The sequence below is a fragment of the Tursiops truncatus genome, chromosome 9, assembly GCF_011762595.2.
Source record: "Tursiops truncatus isolate mTurTru1 chromosome 9, mTurTru1.mat.Y, whole genome shotgun sequence".
Classification (NCBI taxonomy): domain Eukaryota; kingdom Metazoa; phylum Chordata; class Mammalia; order Artiodactyla; family Delphinidae; genus Tursiops; species Tursiops truncatus.
Window position 1 is genome coordinate 66,095,936 of NC_047042.1, and position 17,881 is coordinate 66,113,816.

Consider the following 17,881-nt stretch of genomic DNA (forward strand, 5'->3'; position numbering starts at 1 on the left):
TGTTTGATAGAATTCGCCTGTGAAGCCATCTGGTCCTGCGCTTTTGTTTGTTGGAAGATTTTTAATCACAGTTTCAATTTCAGTGCCTGTGATTGGTCTATTCATATTTTCTATTTCTTCCTGGTTCAGTTTTGGAAGGTTGTGCATTTCTAAGAATTTGTCCATTTCTTCCAGGTTGTCCATTTTATTGGTACATAGTTGCTTGTAGTAATCTCTCATGATCCTTTGTATTTCTGCAGTGTCAGTTGTTACTTCTCTTTTTTCATTTTTAATTCTATTGACTTGAGTCTTCTCCCATTTTTTCTTGATGAGTCTGGCTAATGGTTTATCAATTTTGTTTATCTTCTCAAAGAACCAGCTTTTAGTTTTATTGATATTTGCTATCATTTCCTTCATTTATTCTTCAATTATTTCTGATCTGATCTTTATGATTTGTTTTCGTCTGTTAACTTTGGTGTTTTTTTGTTGTTGTTCTTCTTCTTTCTCTAATTGCTTTAGGTGTAAGATTAGGTTGTTAGTTTGAGATGTTTCTTGTTTCTTGACATAGGATTGTGTTGCTATAAACTTCCCTCTTAGAACTGCTTTTGCTGCATCCCATAGGTTTTGGGTCATTGTGTATTCTTTGTCATTTGTTTCAAGGTATTTCTTGATTTCCTCTTTGATTTTTTCCTTGATCTGTTGGTTTAGTAGTGTATTGTTTAGCTTCCTTGTGTTTGTATTTTCTACAGATTTTTCCCTGTAATTGGTATCTCATCTCATAGCATTGTGGTCAGAAAAGAAACTTGATATGATTTCAGTTTTCTTAAATTTACCAAGGCTTGATTTGTGACCCAAGATATGATCTATCTTGGAGAATGTTCTATGAGCTCTGGAGAAGAAAATGTATTCTGTTGTTTTTGGATGGAATGTCCTATAAATATCAATTAAGTCTATCTTGTTTAATGTATCATTTAAAGCTTGTGTTCTTTATTTATTTTCATTTTGGATGGTCTGTCCATTGGTGAAAGTGGGGTGTTAAAAGTCCCCTACTATGAATGTGTTACTGTCGATTTCCCGTTTTATGGCTGTTGGCATTTGCCTTATGTACTGAGGTGCTCCTATGTTGGGTCATAAATATTTACAATTGTTATATCTTCTTCTCGAATTGATCCCTTGATCATTATGTAGTGCCCTTCTTTGTTTCTTGTAATAGTCTTTATTTTAAAGTCTATTTTGTCTGATACGAGAATTGCTACTCTAGCTTTCTTTCATTTCCATTTGTATAGAATATCTTTTTCCATCCCCTCGTTTTCAGTCTGTATGTGTCCCTAGGTCTGAAGTGGGTCTGTTGTAGACAGCATATAGATGGGTCTTGTTTTTGTATCCATTCAGCCAGTCTTTGTCTTTTGGTGGGAGCATTTAATCCATTTACATTTAAGGTGATTATCATTATGTATGTTCCTATTCCCATTTTCTTAATTGTTTTGGGTTTGTTATTGTAGGTCTTTTCCTTCTCTTGTGTTTCCTGCCTAGAGAAGTTCCTTTAGCAGTTGTTGTAGAGCTGCTTTGGTGGTGCTCAATTCTCTTAGCTTTTGCTTGTCTGTAAAGTTTTTAATTTTCCTGTTGAATCTGAATTAGATCCTTGCTGGGTAGAGTAATCTTGGTTGTAGGTTTTTCCCTTTCATCACTTTAAATATGTCCTGCCACTCCCTTCTGGCTTGCAGAGTTACTGCTGAAAGATCAGCTGTTAACCTTATGGGGATTCCCTTATATATTATTTGTTGCTTTTCCCTTGCTGCTTTTAATAGTTATTCTTTGTATTTAATTTTTGATAGTTTGATTAATATGTGTCTTGGTGTGTTTCTCATTGGTTTTATCTTATATGGGACTCTCTGTTCTTCCTGGAGTTGACTAATAATTTGCTTTCACATATTAGGGAAGTTTTCAACTGTAATCTCTTCAGAGATTTTCTCAGTGTTTTTTTTTTTTTTTTTCTCTTCTTCTGGACCGCTATATTTCAAATGTTGGTTCGTTTAATGTTGCCCCAGAGGTCTCTGAGACTGTCCTCGATTCTTTTCCTTGTTTTTTCTTTATTCTGCTCTGTGGTAGTTATTTCCACTATTTTATCTTCGAGGCCACTTATCCATTCTTCTGCCTCAGTATTTTGCTATTGATTCCTTCTGGAGAATTTTTAATTTCATTTTTTGTGTTGTTTATCACTGTTTGTTTGCTCTTTAGTTCTTCTAGGTCCTTGTTAAACATTTCTTGTATTTTCTCCATTCTCTTTCCAAGGTTTTGGATCATCTTTACTATCATTACTTTGAATTCTTTTCCAGGTAGACTGCATATTTCTTCTTCATTTGTTTGGTCTGGTTGGTTTTTGCCTTGCTCCTTCATCTGCTGTGTGTTTCTCTGTCTAGTAATTTTGCTTATCTTACTGTGTTTGGGGCCTTCTTTTCACAGGCTGCAGATTCATAGTTCCCGTTGTTTTTGGTGTCTGCCCCCAGTGGCTAAGGTTGGTCCAGTGGTTGTGTAGGCTTCCTGGTGGAGGGGACTTGTGCCTGTGTTCTGTTGGATGCGGCTGGATCTTGTCTTTCTGATGGGCAGGTCTACATCCAGTGGTGTGTTTTGGGGTGTCTGTGACCTTATTATGATTCTAGACAGCCTCTCTGCTAATGGGTGGGGTTGTGTTCCTGTTTTGTTAGTTGTTTGGCATAGGGTGTCCAGCACTGTAGCTTGCTGGTCGTTGAGTGGGTCTTGGCATTGAGATGGAGATTTCTTGGAGAGCTTTCATAATTTGATATTAAGTGGAGCTGGGAGGTCTCTGGTGGACCAATGTCATGAACTCGGCTCTCCAACCTCAGAGCCTGAGGCCTGACACCTGGCTGGAGCACCAAGAACCTGTCAGCCACGGGGCTCAGAAGAAAAGGGAGAAAAAATAAAAAGAAAGAAAGAAAAGAATAAAGTAAAGTTATTAAAATAAAACAAAGAAAATTATTAAGAATAAAAAAATAAAAAAGTAATTAAAAAAAGAAAGAAGAGAGCAACCAAACCTAAAAAAAAAATGCAGCAATGATAAGAAGCACTAAAAACTATACAAGAAAAAGAAAACAAAATGGACACACAGAACCCTAGGACAAATGGTAAAACCATTGCTATACAGACAAAATCCCAGAAAGAAGCATACGCATATACACTCACAAAAATAAAAAAGTAAAAAATATATATATATATAAAAAAAGAAGAGAGCAACCAAATCAATAAACAAATCTACCAATGATAATAAGCTCTAAATACTAAAGTAAGATAAACATAAAACCAGAAACAAATTAGAAGCAGAAAGCAACCCCCAAGTCTACAGTTGCTTCCAAAGTCCACCTCCTCAATTTTGGGATGATTTGTTGTCTATTCAGGTATTCCACAGATGCAGGGTACATCATGTTGATTGTGGAGATTTAATCCACTGCTCCTGAGGCTGCTAGGAGAGATTTCCCTTTCTCTTCTTTGTTCACACAGCTCCTGGGGTTCAGCTTTGGATTTGGCCCTGCCTCTGTGTGTACGTCGCCGGAAGGCATCTGTTCCCCTCCCAGAGAGGACGGGGTTAAAGTAGCAGCTGATTTAGGGGCTGTGGCTCTCTCAGGCTGAGGGGAGGGAGTGGTACAGGATTCAGGGCGAACCTGCGGGGGCAGAGGCCAGCGTGATGTTGCAACAGCCTGAGGTACGCTTTGTGTTCTCCTGGGGAAGTTGTCCCTGGATCACGGGACACTGACAGTGGTGGGCCGCACAGGCTCCCGGGAGGGGAGGTGACCTGTGCGGCCCACAGGTTTCTTGGTGGCTGTAGCAGCAGTGTTAATGTCTCATGTCCGTCTCTGGGGTCCGTGCTGATAGCCATGGCTTGCACCCATCTCTGGCACTCGTTTAGGTGGTGCTCTGAACCCCCTCTCCTCCTGCACCCCAAAACAACGGTCTCTTGCCTCTTAGGCAGTTCCAGGCTTTTTCCCGGACTCCCAGCTAGCTGTGGCACACCAGCGCCCTTCAGGCTGTGTTCACGCAGCCAACCCCACTCCTCTCCCTGGCATCTGACCTCCAAAGCTCGAGCCTCAACTCCCAGTCTCCACCAGCCCCGGCGGGTGAGCAGACAAGCCACTCTCGGGCTCGTGAGTGCTGGTCGGCACCGATCCCCTGTGCAGGAATCTCTCAGCTCTGCCCTCTGCACCCCTGTTGCTGTGTTCTCCTCCATGGCTCCGGAGCTTCCCCTCCTCCCACCCCCATCTCTGCCAGTGAAGCGGCTTCCCAGTGTGTGGAAATTTTTCCTCCTTCACAGTTCCCTCCTGGAGGTGCAGGTCCTATCCCTCTTCTTTTATCTCTGTTTCTTCTTTTGCCCTACCCAAATACGTGGGGGATTTCTTGCCTTTTGGGAAGTCTGACGTCTTCTGCCAGCATTCCGTAGGTGTTCTTTAGGAGTTGTTCCACATGTAGATGTATTTCTGATGTATTTGTGGTGAGGAAGGTGATCTCCACATCTTACTCCTCTGCCATCTTGAAGGTCCCTGTATTGGAAGATATATTTTTGAGTCTTTTTTGTAAGGTGTCCTTTTCTCTCTTGTTTTCTTTGTTATTTATTGAAGAAATGTCTTAATATATGACTTGATATGGTAGCCCCTAGACACATGTAGTTATTTATATTTTAGTTAATTAAAATTAAAGAAAAATTTAGCATAGATAAATAAAATTTAAAATATTACATTAAACATATTTCAAATGTTCGTTAGGCCTATGTAGGTATGTATTGAATAATGCAGATACAGAACAGTTCCACTGTTGTTGAAAGTTCTATCAGAATGTTCTTTTGTAGGGTTTCCCACAGAAAGGTTTTTTGGGTTTTTTTTCTGATTATACCCTTATATGTCATTTTAAATGGTCTGGCCTCTGTATTTCTTGTAAATTGATAAATATATCTAGAGCCTTGATGTATTTATGTTTAATGTTTTGCCAAAACTGCTATATAATTTTATTGTGCTCTTACATCAGGAGGTATATAAAATCTGATGGTCTCTTTTCATGATGTTAGTAGCCACTGATTATCATTGCCTAATTTTAATAAAATAGTGCATTTGAATTACTCCATAATTTTCATAATTTCTTTTCTGCCCCATGCCATTCTTGCCTGTATAATTGTAGTATATTTATTACAAGTGATGTTGATTATAACTAGATTTTTATCTTAGCCTCTATTACCCCAGACTCTTGGCATCCTTCAGGGAAAATTGTAATCAGCCGAAGATCTTCCATTGTCATAGATCTTAGTCCACATTTTGTATTATTCTGATCACAATAACAGAGAACCTACCTTTCTGGGTTGAAAACTACTTTGTTAATTTTTATTCTTTTATAAAATAAAATTTCTCTTGGAGGTTTTATGCTTTAAGAGGACGGATTAAATACATGTATCTAATATTGATCCTTTCAAACTTCACTAAAGCTATAATAAAGGGATAATTTTTTTAAAGACATAGAACCATAAAGACAGGAGAGAAAAACAATTGGAATAGCATTTTGGAAGTCAGGAAGCAGATGGGCAAGGACTACCCACTTAGCAAATGCTAACCTGGAAATAGAAAAAACTGAGAAAGAACCAAAATTAAACTGTAAAATTTTCAAAAAACTTAGGAACTGGCAGTACTTATGGAACTTGCAGTGAAGCAGTTTGCTGTTAAAGATGATATAAAAAGCAAATTCCTAGATAACCTCTCCCATTTCATTTGCCTTCCCCTCCATTACCTAAGTAGTGCTCTGGAGATTTGTATGCTAATGAAGGTTAAACTGTTCCTGGGCTAGACTGTTGAGAATAAATGTATAGTACCATAAAGAGAAGAATGAATAGAATATATATATATATATATATGCGCCTATATGTATATAAAAGCGTGTGTATATATATATATATATATATATATACATATAAAAGCGTGTGTATATATATACATATAGAAGCGTGTGTGTATATATATATATATATATATATATACATATAAAAGCATATATATATATATATATACACACATACAAAAGCATATATGTATATATAAAAGTGCCAAGGTTTTTGTCGCATACTTAAATTAGCTCTCAGGGCATGGGCAACCAAACTTCTGTTGCCTGATAGACGACTAAAAGATCTGCCTTTGGGAAATTGATCTTCCCATAAAATAAGAAAGCAAAGATATTGACATGCAAGTTTTCCTAATACCTGTCCAGATCTCCCTCCAGTGAAGTTCCAGTTTGCCAGTCCTCACTTGGATGTTCAGAGTGTTCAGTCTGGTTTTGAGCCCACCTCCTGCTAGTCTTCATCATGAGCAGGCAAATAGATGATCAGATATTTGGGGAAGACTTTAACAAGGAAGGTAGAAAAAAATAAGCAAATAGAAAAAGAAAAGTAACTTGGAGAGGACAAGTATTATGCAGAAAGAAAACAATTAACATTAATATCCTAACAGTGATCATAGAGACTATTGTATTCATAAAAGAAAGACTGGACAGTATGAAGAGAAACATTCAGAGAATACCATAAAATTAGAAAAATGATCACAGGAAAAGAATACTTATGAAAGTGTTGTGATATAAAGTTGTAGAAATCTCTCAGAGATTAAAACAAAAAGAGCAAAAAAAAAAAAAAAAAACAAAACTAGAGGACCATTTTCTTTCAAGAGCGACATTGGAAGCAAGAAACAATGTACAATGCCTTCAAATATCTGAAGAAAAATGGTTTCCAACTGACCATTCTATACCTGGCCTGCTATCAGGTTTTATCTTAGACATGTAAGAAAAGGGAAATTTAATTTCCCATTCCCCTTTCTTTAGAAGGTACTGAAAAATGTGTTCCATAAAAATGGAAACATTAACCAGTAAAGATGAATACAAAGGTGGGATGGGGGTAGGAGACAGGAGATCCAATACAAGAAAAAGAAAAAGAACCTTTAGGATGTTGATGAAAAGGAAATCCCAGGTTGATTGCTGTGCTCTAGGTTTAGATGACAATCTGTGAACGTGGCTGTCGTTTGGAAAGTTGGTGGCCAAGTACAATGTAGAGCTTCATATTCAGAGCAGTTCATCCCACAGAGTGAACTGATAGGCAAGGTGGATGTCAACAAAGCTATCTCTTTTATTAATATGATTCACAATGTTGATATATGACTGAGACTGGAGGAGAAGGAAACTAAGAAGTCACAAATGGTTATATTGAAGCCTGGTGTCTTTTTCCACTAACATTATGATAAGACCCTCATCCCCTCATGCATTAAAATGCAGAAAAAACACAAATATAGCCCAACTTGAACTCTCTTAAAAAGAAAAACCTGTTGTACATGCATAAAATTCTCCCCAAATTCACACCCACCTGGAATCTCAGAATATGACCTTTTTTGGGAACAGGGTCTTTGCAGATGTAATTAGTTAAGATGAGGTCATACTGGATTAGGATGGACCCCAAATTCATATACGAAGAAGAGAGGAGAGGACACAAAGAAATAGAGAAGAAGGTCATGTGAAGACAGAGCCAGATCAGAGTTCTGCAGGAACAAGCCCAAAACACCAAGGATTGCTGTCAACTGCCAGAGACTAGGAAGAGGTGAGGCAAGATTCTTCCCTAGAGCCTTCAGAGAGAGCAAGGCGACACCATGATTTCAGAATTTCAGCCTCCAGAACTGTAAGAGAATAAACTTCTGTTGTTTGAAGCCACCCAGTTTGTGGTAATTTACTTTCAATTAATAGGTTTATTTTCTAGAGGTTCAGAATTTCAAGTTCAAAAAATATGATCATTTCCATAAAAGTTGGGCACTGGGCTTTTGGTTCATAAGCATGATTTATTCCCATTGTTTTTTTAGGGGAAAATCAAATCAAGTGGTCTCATTGCAACTCATGGTTCTAGTCCCCCAAATGTAATCCTTACTAAGTGTGAGGACTGCTTGTAGAAAGGTGCCATCTGTCCTTTTGATCAGACTGGCAACGCTGATGGTGAAGGGATGTAGTCTCAGTGAGAACAATTTGGAAAAGATTAATTCTGACTCACTCCTGTCATTGCTCTCAAGGTCCCTCATACCTGCCCCCTACATCCATATTACCTCCTTCATTACCTTTCTGACTATTCATATGATGCAGCTGAGAAGGTTGCTTTACCTCTAACACTTCCCTTGAGAGTTCACATTCCTTGTTTCTACTGTTCTGAAGATGATTTCACATTAAACACAGTCTCTATTCTAAGCTCTTAAAATACTTCTATCTTTTAAAAAATAGGGAAAATAATCCATATACTAAATTGGTCAGAATATTCACAGAGAATGAAAGAAATATTTATATTATTTTAGAATAGAGGATGCTTATGGATTGAATGATTATGATATGAAAATATTTTTGCTTTCCAAGAATATTTATTAAGAAGTAAAAATTTTAGGCACATCAAACTTGATGTAAAAGATAGCTCCTGGGGCTTCCCTGGTGGCGCAGCTGCTGAAAGTCCGCCTGCTGATGCAGGGGACATGGGTTCGTGCCCCGGTCCGGGAGGATCCCACATACCGCGGAGCGGCTAGGCCCGTGAGCCACGGCCACCGAGCCTGCATGTCCGGAGCCTGTGCTCTGCAACGGGAGAGGCCACAACAGTGAGAGGTACGCGTACCGCAAAAAAAAAAAAAGATAGCTCCTGGGTTTAAGCCAATTTGCTGAATAGCACCCTCATGGGGAATTGAGGAATTCATTCTGAGTCTCTCGTTAGCACTTTTCCTATCCTTAACTCTAAGTACTCCTTAGTGTTCTTTTCAGAATAAGAATATAATATTTTTTTCCCTGCCTTGAGGACCATTAGGGAGTTTTGAAATATGATTCTCTATAAATTCAAAGTGGCATGAGGGGTTTCTGGCAAGCAGAAGCATGTGTTTTGCCAGTTTGGAATTCCACCAAATGCTATAATTGGTGTCTAAAGATGTGCAAGGATGGATTTTCTTTGTTTGTCTACAGTAGGATATGGATATGACTCAGTTTAGTCATGGAACCAATTTGATATGTATAATCCAGGTATAGGTGACAATAAAAGAACAAAAGTAAATATTCTGTGGGAGTGTGAAACCTCAGAGATTGGCATTCCCTTGACTGTCTCCCTGTGTTTGTGGCAGACATCATTACCACTCAGATGGAGTTGCTTCCTTTCTCAGACAAATGGATTTCCTGATAGCACTTTGCCAGGAAGTCAGTTGACCTCATCAACTACAGTTTTCTTTTGTTTTTTCTGAGAAAGATAAGGACACCTGTTCTGTAGAAAAGAGATAAAAGAAGATGTTATCAGTGGAGTCAGTGGATCAATTGGCCATGTGGTCGACCTGTGTAACCTGATAAATCTCTTTAGGAGCATATGGTCCCAGCAGATGCTATGTTAGGTGAAGTGTGCAGAATGGAAGGAGGAATGTAAATGAATAGAGGCACATAGGGGCTCCATAGAGAAATTGCAGCACACAGAAGGAACTGAAAAGGACTGTCCAGAGGCATAGGAAGTTAATCAAAGGAGAAAAGTGTCATGGAAACAGAAGGAAGAGAGGAATTCAAGAGAAAGTGATTAGTTATTTGTTCCAGAGATCTTAAATATGATAGCCTGAAGTCTGTCTGTGGAACTTGGTAATAAGGGTGATTTTTGGCACAACGTAAGATAATAACTAGTGTTGTTAATAAGAGGACTTTTGGTACAATGAGACAGCATAGGTAGACTGCATTGGGTAAAGAGTGAATGGGTTATGGGAAGGTACAGAGCAACTGTCAACTTCTCTTTCAATAAGTTTTTGTGAAGGGAAGAATAGAGGCAAGATAGTAAATAAATAAAAAGTTGTGAGCAATGACCTCTAGTGACTTACAGTGTATAAGAGGGAGAAACATAGTTAGATATTGTGAACGCAGTGTAATAAGTGTATCCATAGAGTCTTTTAAGAACACAGAGGAAGAGCACTTAATCATCCTGAAGGAGAAGCCTTATTGGTCGAGTAAAGCCTTCAGATAGGCACCGGCTTCAGAAAGGGCCACCTCGTGGGTGCAGCTTCAGTTTCTTCTGCATAATACTGTTCTAGGCAATTTGCTTAACTTCTTTGTGGCAAGGTAGTTTAACAGATTAATTTGAACATTTCTCTCAAACTTTTCTTTCTCATATAATTTTCCTTTCCCAATCCCACCCACCACAACCCACATTGAAGTAGAAGCAAAGATTAAAGGAAATTACCAGATTAGGTATGAGGTGATGATTCTCTTCTTAGACACTTTCTTGCAGAGTTGGTATTTGGATGCTACACAGGAGTGGCCTGAGGTAAGCGGAGAGAGAATGCTGAGTAGCAACAAAATTTAAATTGGAGAGGGAATATAGTAGAAGGGGAAGAGAGAATTTTTACTGATTAATTATTATCAGCAGTATTTTTTTTTTTCATTGCAGAAGACCAGGTTGGAAAATTGGAAGAGATTCAGGGTGAACTGATCTTAAGTATGAATGTCCCTTATCACAACTCATGTGCATCCTGCCTTTTAGCATTTCTGGATACTTATATGTCCCCCTGTACATTGTGGGGCAAGAGGAACATGGATGGATTGTTACTTCAATAAGAGGGAACTAGACTTAACCAGTGAGAATATTTCTATAAGTAGGAGCAGTAGTGGCTCAGCTACTGTTAATCAAACCTCAATGCTTTTACCTATAAAATGGAAGTAATAATATTACCTACTACGTAGTGTCATTGGGAACATTAAATAACATAATATCTAATACATCTGCCTAGAGAAAAAAATGAGTGAATTTTTATTAATTAAAAATTATTTTAATGAATTACATTAGATTATTATAATTTAATTAATATTATTAATAATATTAACTGGATAATCTTTAATTATTTTTACTATTTCCAGTATTTATTTAAAACAACAACAACCCTCCCAAGAAAACCTCAAGTATACAAGGGATTTGATTATATAGAAGCCAAGAGAAAAAATAGAAAATAAAAACAAAGCCATAATTGACCTAGATTCTGGAATTACCTATCCAGAACTTTGGAAGAAGTATAATTTATATGTTCAAAAAGGAAGGAAGGAAGTGTTAAGAAGTTGGATTAATAGATAAAGAATTTCAACAGAAATTTTGAATTTATTAAAATATCAAATAAAAATTATATGCATGAAAAATGCATTATTTGATATTAAGAATTTAGCAGAATAAAAGATCAAGGAACTAGAAGGCAGGCTAATAGAAAATATCCACAATGAAACCCTGAAAGGGTAAAAAAGATACAAAGTAAAGAATAGAGAAAAGTAATGTGAAAAGTAGCGAAAAGGGATTGTAGTTGACAGAAGAGTGGCAGCAGTGCCATTCCTAAGTATATGCTCAAAAGAAATGCATAGGTACATATATGACCATCAAAAGGCATGCATGATAAAGTTCATATAAGGAATATTTGTTATAGTCCCAAACTGAAAACAACCCAAATTCTCATCAGTAGCACAATAAATAATACTAAAATGCTTTGAGAATAAACAAACTAAAACTACATACAAAATAATGAATAATTTTCACAAACATTATTTAAACTGCATGCTGAATGACTGCATTTCTATGAAGCTCAAAAATACTCAAATCTTGTCTATGCTGTCTTAAGCCCAGATAGTGATTACTCATGGCGAGAAGAAGCAGTGTGGACTAGACAGGTGTGCAAAGGGAGGTTTCCAGGGGTGCTGGTGAAATTTTGTTTCTTGGAGTTTTGGTTAAAACGATATACTTACTTTGTGAATTTATAGGGCTTTATATTTATGGATTGTATACTTTTCTTTTCATGTTAAACTTTATAAGAATTACTAAAAATGTTTAATTATACATTAAATACCTTTGTAGTCTAAATGTCAGTATTACCATTATGGTTAATGCTTATGATTATATGTCCTATAAGGAATGGAATTATCAAAAGTTTCTTTTCTTCTTGTTTTAGTAGCAACTTTATTTTTTTTCAATTTCTTGTACTGATACCAAACAAACAAAAACAAAACACCTTAAGCATTAAAATGATGGTGTTGCACCAATTTTACACTTAATTTCAACATTAATATTAACACTGAACAGTAATAACTCAAACAATGTGAAAGCCTGATATATCAAGAGTTTCAAAACAAAAGGAAACACAGTCTCTTGAATAAAAGAATCATAAGCATAGATGCTAAGAAACAATAATATGTACATGTTACCAAGATGAATGTGCAGTTTTGTAAGAAGAGCAGTCATGTTCATCATTTAACATCCTTCAGCTGTTGGAGTTGTATTGTAAATTCAGTTAGAGCATGTCATTTCACTTTATCATGAATATAGTATACATGTTTCTGTCCCTTTATTGGAACATATACCTGTAGCAACTCTCCCAGCTTCAAGCTACCAGGAGTATTGGATACAATTTTACATTAAATGCAGGCTAAGTTTAAATAACATAAAGAAAAATCTCTTGACTCCAGATGTAAAGAATGACCTGTAGTAGATAAGCTATATCTAAAGCATGGCTCCCTCAATATGTTTGTTATCTTCTTGACCTAGAGACTGAAATCTTAACAGCCCCTAAGTAAGGGTGGGCATGGAATAGATGGTGAAGGGGCAGTTAAGACTCTGTATCTTCTCAATATGGAGAATTGTGTTCCCAGAGCTCTGCTCTACACTTTTAAGTAAAATAGGAGTAGAAGAAATCTACCAACCTATCAAAGGAAAGGAAGCTAGAAAGTGATTTAATTCAGCCTGCATTCTGGGAATTTAATTTTTTAAAAAAGGTTTCCCCTCAGAATATCTAATCAGAGGCCTTCCCCACTGCAAGTTTTCATAGGGGACAAGAGATGGAGACCTCCTATTCTGCCATCTTCCTGACTCTTACTGCAAGTTTAAAGTTCAAATTTATATTACCCATATGGTCTGAAAAATTACAGCCTGAGATATTAATGTAAGCATTCCTAAGTAATACTCCAACCTGTTAGCAAAATATGTGCATTTTTCTTCAAAATGCATCTAGTATCAAATAATTCTCATGGTTTCTCCTTACCATACTATCTTAGCAACCACCATTATCTTACCTGTGCATTGTTGTGATAACTGCATAACAAGTTTCTTTGCTTCTATACTTGACATCTCTATTTATTTACAAAGTCAGATCTTGCCACTCATCTGCTCAAAACTCTCAGTGATTTCCTATATCACATGGAATAAACTACAAGTCCTTACCATGCTTTACCAGGCATCTTGTGCCAGGCTCCTCCTGATCTGGTCCCTTACTGATTTTCTGATCCTATCTTCTTCCACCACCACCACCCCCCTTCATTCTGCATCACACACACTGGATGCTCTTCTTGGGAAATGCCAGGCAAGCTCCCATCTCATACCTTTGACTACTCCCTCTGCCTGGAACACTCTTGCCCAAGAAAGTCTTGTGTTTATCTTTCCCTCCTTATTCAGAGCTCTTCTCAATTAGCATCTGTTATTGGTTGAATTGTTCTCCCACCGCCCCACCACCTCCCCCTACCAAATTCATATGTTGAAGTCCTAACACCCAGTATCTCAGAATGTGATCTTACTTGGAAATTGGGTTGTTGCAGAAGTAATTAGTTGTATTAAGATGAGGTCATTAAGGTGGGCCTTAATCCAATATGACTGGTATCCTTATAAAAAAGTACATTTTGGACACAGACATACATACAGGAAGATTACCTTATGAACTTATAGATACATAGACGGTCCTCTGTGTACCAAGGAGAGAGGCCAAGAACAGATCCTTCCCTCTCAGAAGGAACCAACCTGCTGATACCTTGATTTCAGACAGCTAGCCTCTAGAACTGTACATTTCTGTTGTTTCAAAGCCATCCAGTTTGTGGTACTTTGTTACAATAGCCACAGGAAACTAACAACAGCATTTAGTCAAAGAGGACTTCTCTCTGCAGTTAATATAAAATAACATTATGATTTCATTTCCCTTTATCTCATACCTAGTGTTATTTATTCTTGGGGTCTGAATTCTTTGTCTCCTTGTCACAAAAATGCAAAGTTGGGAGAATTTGTGCGTATTGTCTTGTACTATCAAAAACAATGCAAGAAACAGAATCCAACAGCACATTAAAAGGATGATACACCATGATCAAGTGGGGTTTATCCCAGGAATGCAAGGTCTCTTCAATATACACAAATCAATCAATGTGATAAACCATATTAACAAATTGAAGGGGAAAAACCGTATGATCATCTCAATAGATGCAGAAAAAACTTTCAAAAAAATTCAACACCGATTTATGATAAATACCCTCCAGAGAGTAGGCATAGAGGGAACTTACCTCAACATAATAAAGGCCATATATGATAAACGCACAGCCAACATCGTTCTCAATGGTGAAAAACTGAAACCATTTCCACTAAGATCAGGAAAAAGACAAGTTTGTCCACTCTCACAACTATTATTCAACATAGTTTTGGAAATTTTAGCCACAGCAATCAGAGAAGAAAAAGAAATAAAAGGAATCCAAATCGGAAAAGAAGAAGTAAAGCTGTCACTCTTTGCAGATGACATGATACTATACATAGAGAATCCTAAAAATGCAACCAGAAAACTACTAGAGCTAATCAATGAATTTGGTAAAGTAGCAGGATACAAAATTAATGCACAGAAACCTCTTGCATTCCTATAAACTAATGATAAAATCTGAAAGAGAATTTAAGGAAACACTCTCATTTACCATTGCAAAAAAAGAATAAAATACCTAGGAATAAACCTACCTAAGGAAATAAAAGACCTGCATGCAGAAAACTATAAGACACTGGTGAAAGAAAATAAAGATGATACTAACAGATGGAGATATATACCATGTTCTTGGAATGGAAGAATCAGCAGTGTGAAAATGACTATACTATCCAAAGCAATCTACAGATTCAGTGCAATCCCTATCAAACTACCAATGTCATTTTTCACAGAACTATAACAAAAATTTTCACAATTTGTATGGAAACACAAAAGACCCCGAACAGCCAAAGCAATCTTGAGAATGAAAAACAGAGCTGGAGGAATCAGGCTCCCTGACTTCAGACTATACTACAAAGCTACAGCAATCAAGACAGCATGATACTGGCACAAAAACAGAAATATAGATCAATGGAACAGGATGAAAAGCCCAGAGATAAACCCACGCACCTATGGTCACCTTATTTTTGATAAAGGAGGCAAGAATATACAATGGAGAAAAGATAGCCTCTTCAATAAGTGGTGCTGGGAAAACTGGAGAGCTCCATGTAAAAGAATGAAATTAGAACACTCCCTAACAGCATACACAAAAATAAACTCAAAATGGATTAAAGACCTAAATGTAAGACCAGACACTATGAAACTCTTAGGACAACATAGGCAGAACACTCTATGACATAAATCACAGCAAGATCCTTTTTGACCCACCTCCTAGAGAAATGGAAATAAAAAAAATAAACAAATGGGATCTAATGAAACTTAAAAGCTTGGCCACAGCACAGGAAAACATAAACAAGACGAAAAGACAACCCTCAGAATGGGAGAAGATATTTGCAACTGACAAAGGAATAATCTCCAAAATTTGCAAGCGGCTCATGCAGCTCAGTATTAAAAAAGCAAACAATGCAATCCAAAAATGGGCAGAAGACCGAAATAGACATTTCTCCAAAGAAGATATACAGATTGCCAAGAACACATGAAAGGATGCTCAACATCACTAATCATTAGAGAAATGCAAATCAAAACTGTAATGAGGTATCACCTTACACCAGTCAGAATGGCCATCATCAAAAAATCTGCAACCAATAAATGCTGGAGAGGGTGTGGAGAAAAGGGAACCCTCTTGCACTGTTGGTGGGAATGTAAATTGATACAGCCACTATGGAGAACAGTATGGAGGTTGATTAAAAAACTAAAAATAGAACTATAATATGACCCAGCAATCCCACTACTGGGCATATACCCTGAGAAAACCATAATTCAAAAAGAGTCATGTACCACAATGTTCGTTGCAGCTCTATTTACAATAGCCAGGACATGGAAGCAACCTAAGTGTCCATCAACAGATGAATGGATAACAAAGATGTGGCATATATCTCCAATGGAATATTACTCAGCCATAAAAAGAAACAAAATTGAGTTATTTGTAGTGAGTTGGATAGACCTAGAGACTGTCATACAGAGTGAAGTAAGTCAGAAAGTAAAGAACAAATACCATATGCTAACACATATATATGGAATCTAAGGAAAAAAAAAGGTCATGAAGTACCTAGGGGTAAGATGGGAATAAAGACACAGACCTACTAGAGCATGGAATTGAGGATATGGGGAGGGGAAGGGTAAGCTGGGACAAAGTGAGAGAGTGGCATGGACATATGTACACTGCCAAATGTAAAATAGATAGCTAGTGGGAAGCAGCCGCATAGCACAGGGAGATCAGCTAGGTGGTTTGTGACCAGCTAGAGGGTTGGGATAGGGAGGGTGGGAGGGAGGGAGACGCAAGAGGGAAGAGATATGGGAACATATGTCTATGTATAACTGATTCACTTTGTTATAAAGCAGAAAATAACACACCATTATAAAGCAATTATACTCCAATAAAGATGTTAAAAAAAAAAGAAAAAAACAAAACTAAGTAAATTTGGAGTAACTGGGAAAAGGTCTCCTAAAATCTCGGCAAATATCAGTCTTATTTTGTGAAAGGTAGAAGTGTTTTCTTTTAAATCAGGAAAATGACAAGAATGCCTGCTGTGGCCATTTTTATCCAACATTGTGCTTGAGGCCCTAAGTAGGGCTGGAACACAAAAATATAATAAAAGTTGTATGATTTTGAAAGTAAGAAAAAATTGTCAGTATCCCCACACAATATATTTGTATTTGTACCTTGAAAATTTGAGAGAAATATTTGGGATTAATGTGAGTTTAGCAGGGTAGCCATATATAAGATCATAAATGCATTATGTTCTTATACACAGCAGCAACAAATAAGATAACACTATAAAAACAATAAAAACTGTAAAGCACTATGTAATAAATATAAAGAAAGTGTGTAAAATGTTTACGGGAAAATTATAACATTTTCTTGAAAAGCATTAAAGAATTGAACATAGAGGTATTCATATCTATGCCTGAAAAGTCTTAATAATACATATAGGGTAATTCAGTCCTAATTGATACATGAATTTAATGCATTAGCAATTATGATCCCTTCATGGTTTTTATGGAATGGACAAGTTGATTATATCACTTACAAAGTGATTGAGAGGGCCAAAAATTATTAAGAGAAGATTTGAAAAAGAATAAGCTGAGGGTATTTGCCACATAGATCTCAAAAATAATGTGGTAGTATTTGTGTTAAGAGTTAGATAAATGGAATAATGGCACAAAACAGAGAAAACAATACATTTTAAACCCTGCTTTAGGACATATGTGGCACCACAGACCAGTGAGGGAAAGAATTAACTCCTACATTTATAATGATGGTGGAAATAGTTATTCATATGAAACAAATAAAATATATGCTTACCTCCTATCATGCCCAGAAACTAGTTATAGGAGAAATGAAAATCAGGAAAAGTGAAATGTTAAAATGAGCAACATCTATTTTCTAAAAGACAGCATTAAGTGACATGATGATCCTATGGTCCATGGTCCAGGAGAGGGTAACTGCAAGATACATAAATGCCTAACATTAATAACTGAAATACATAAATTAAAAAAAACTTTCAAACAAGATTTGCATGTAAAGATGGGCAAAAGATATAGAATGGCAATGATCAGAAGAAAAAAATACTAAATATAGCTATAGACATAGATATGGATATAGATCTATGCAGACGTACAAACACTTTCCACATTACAGT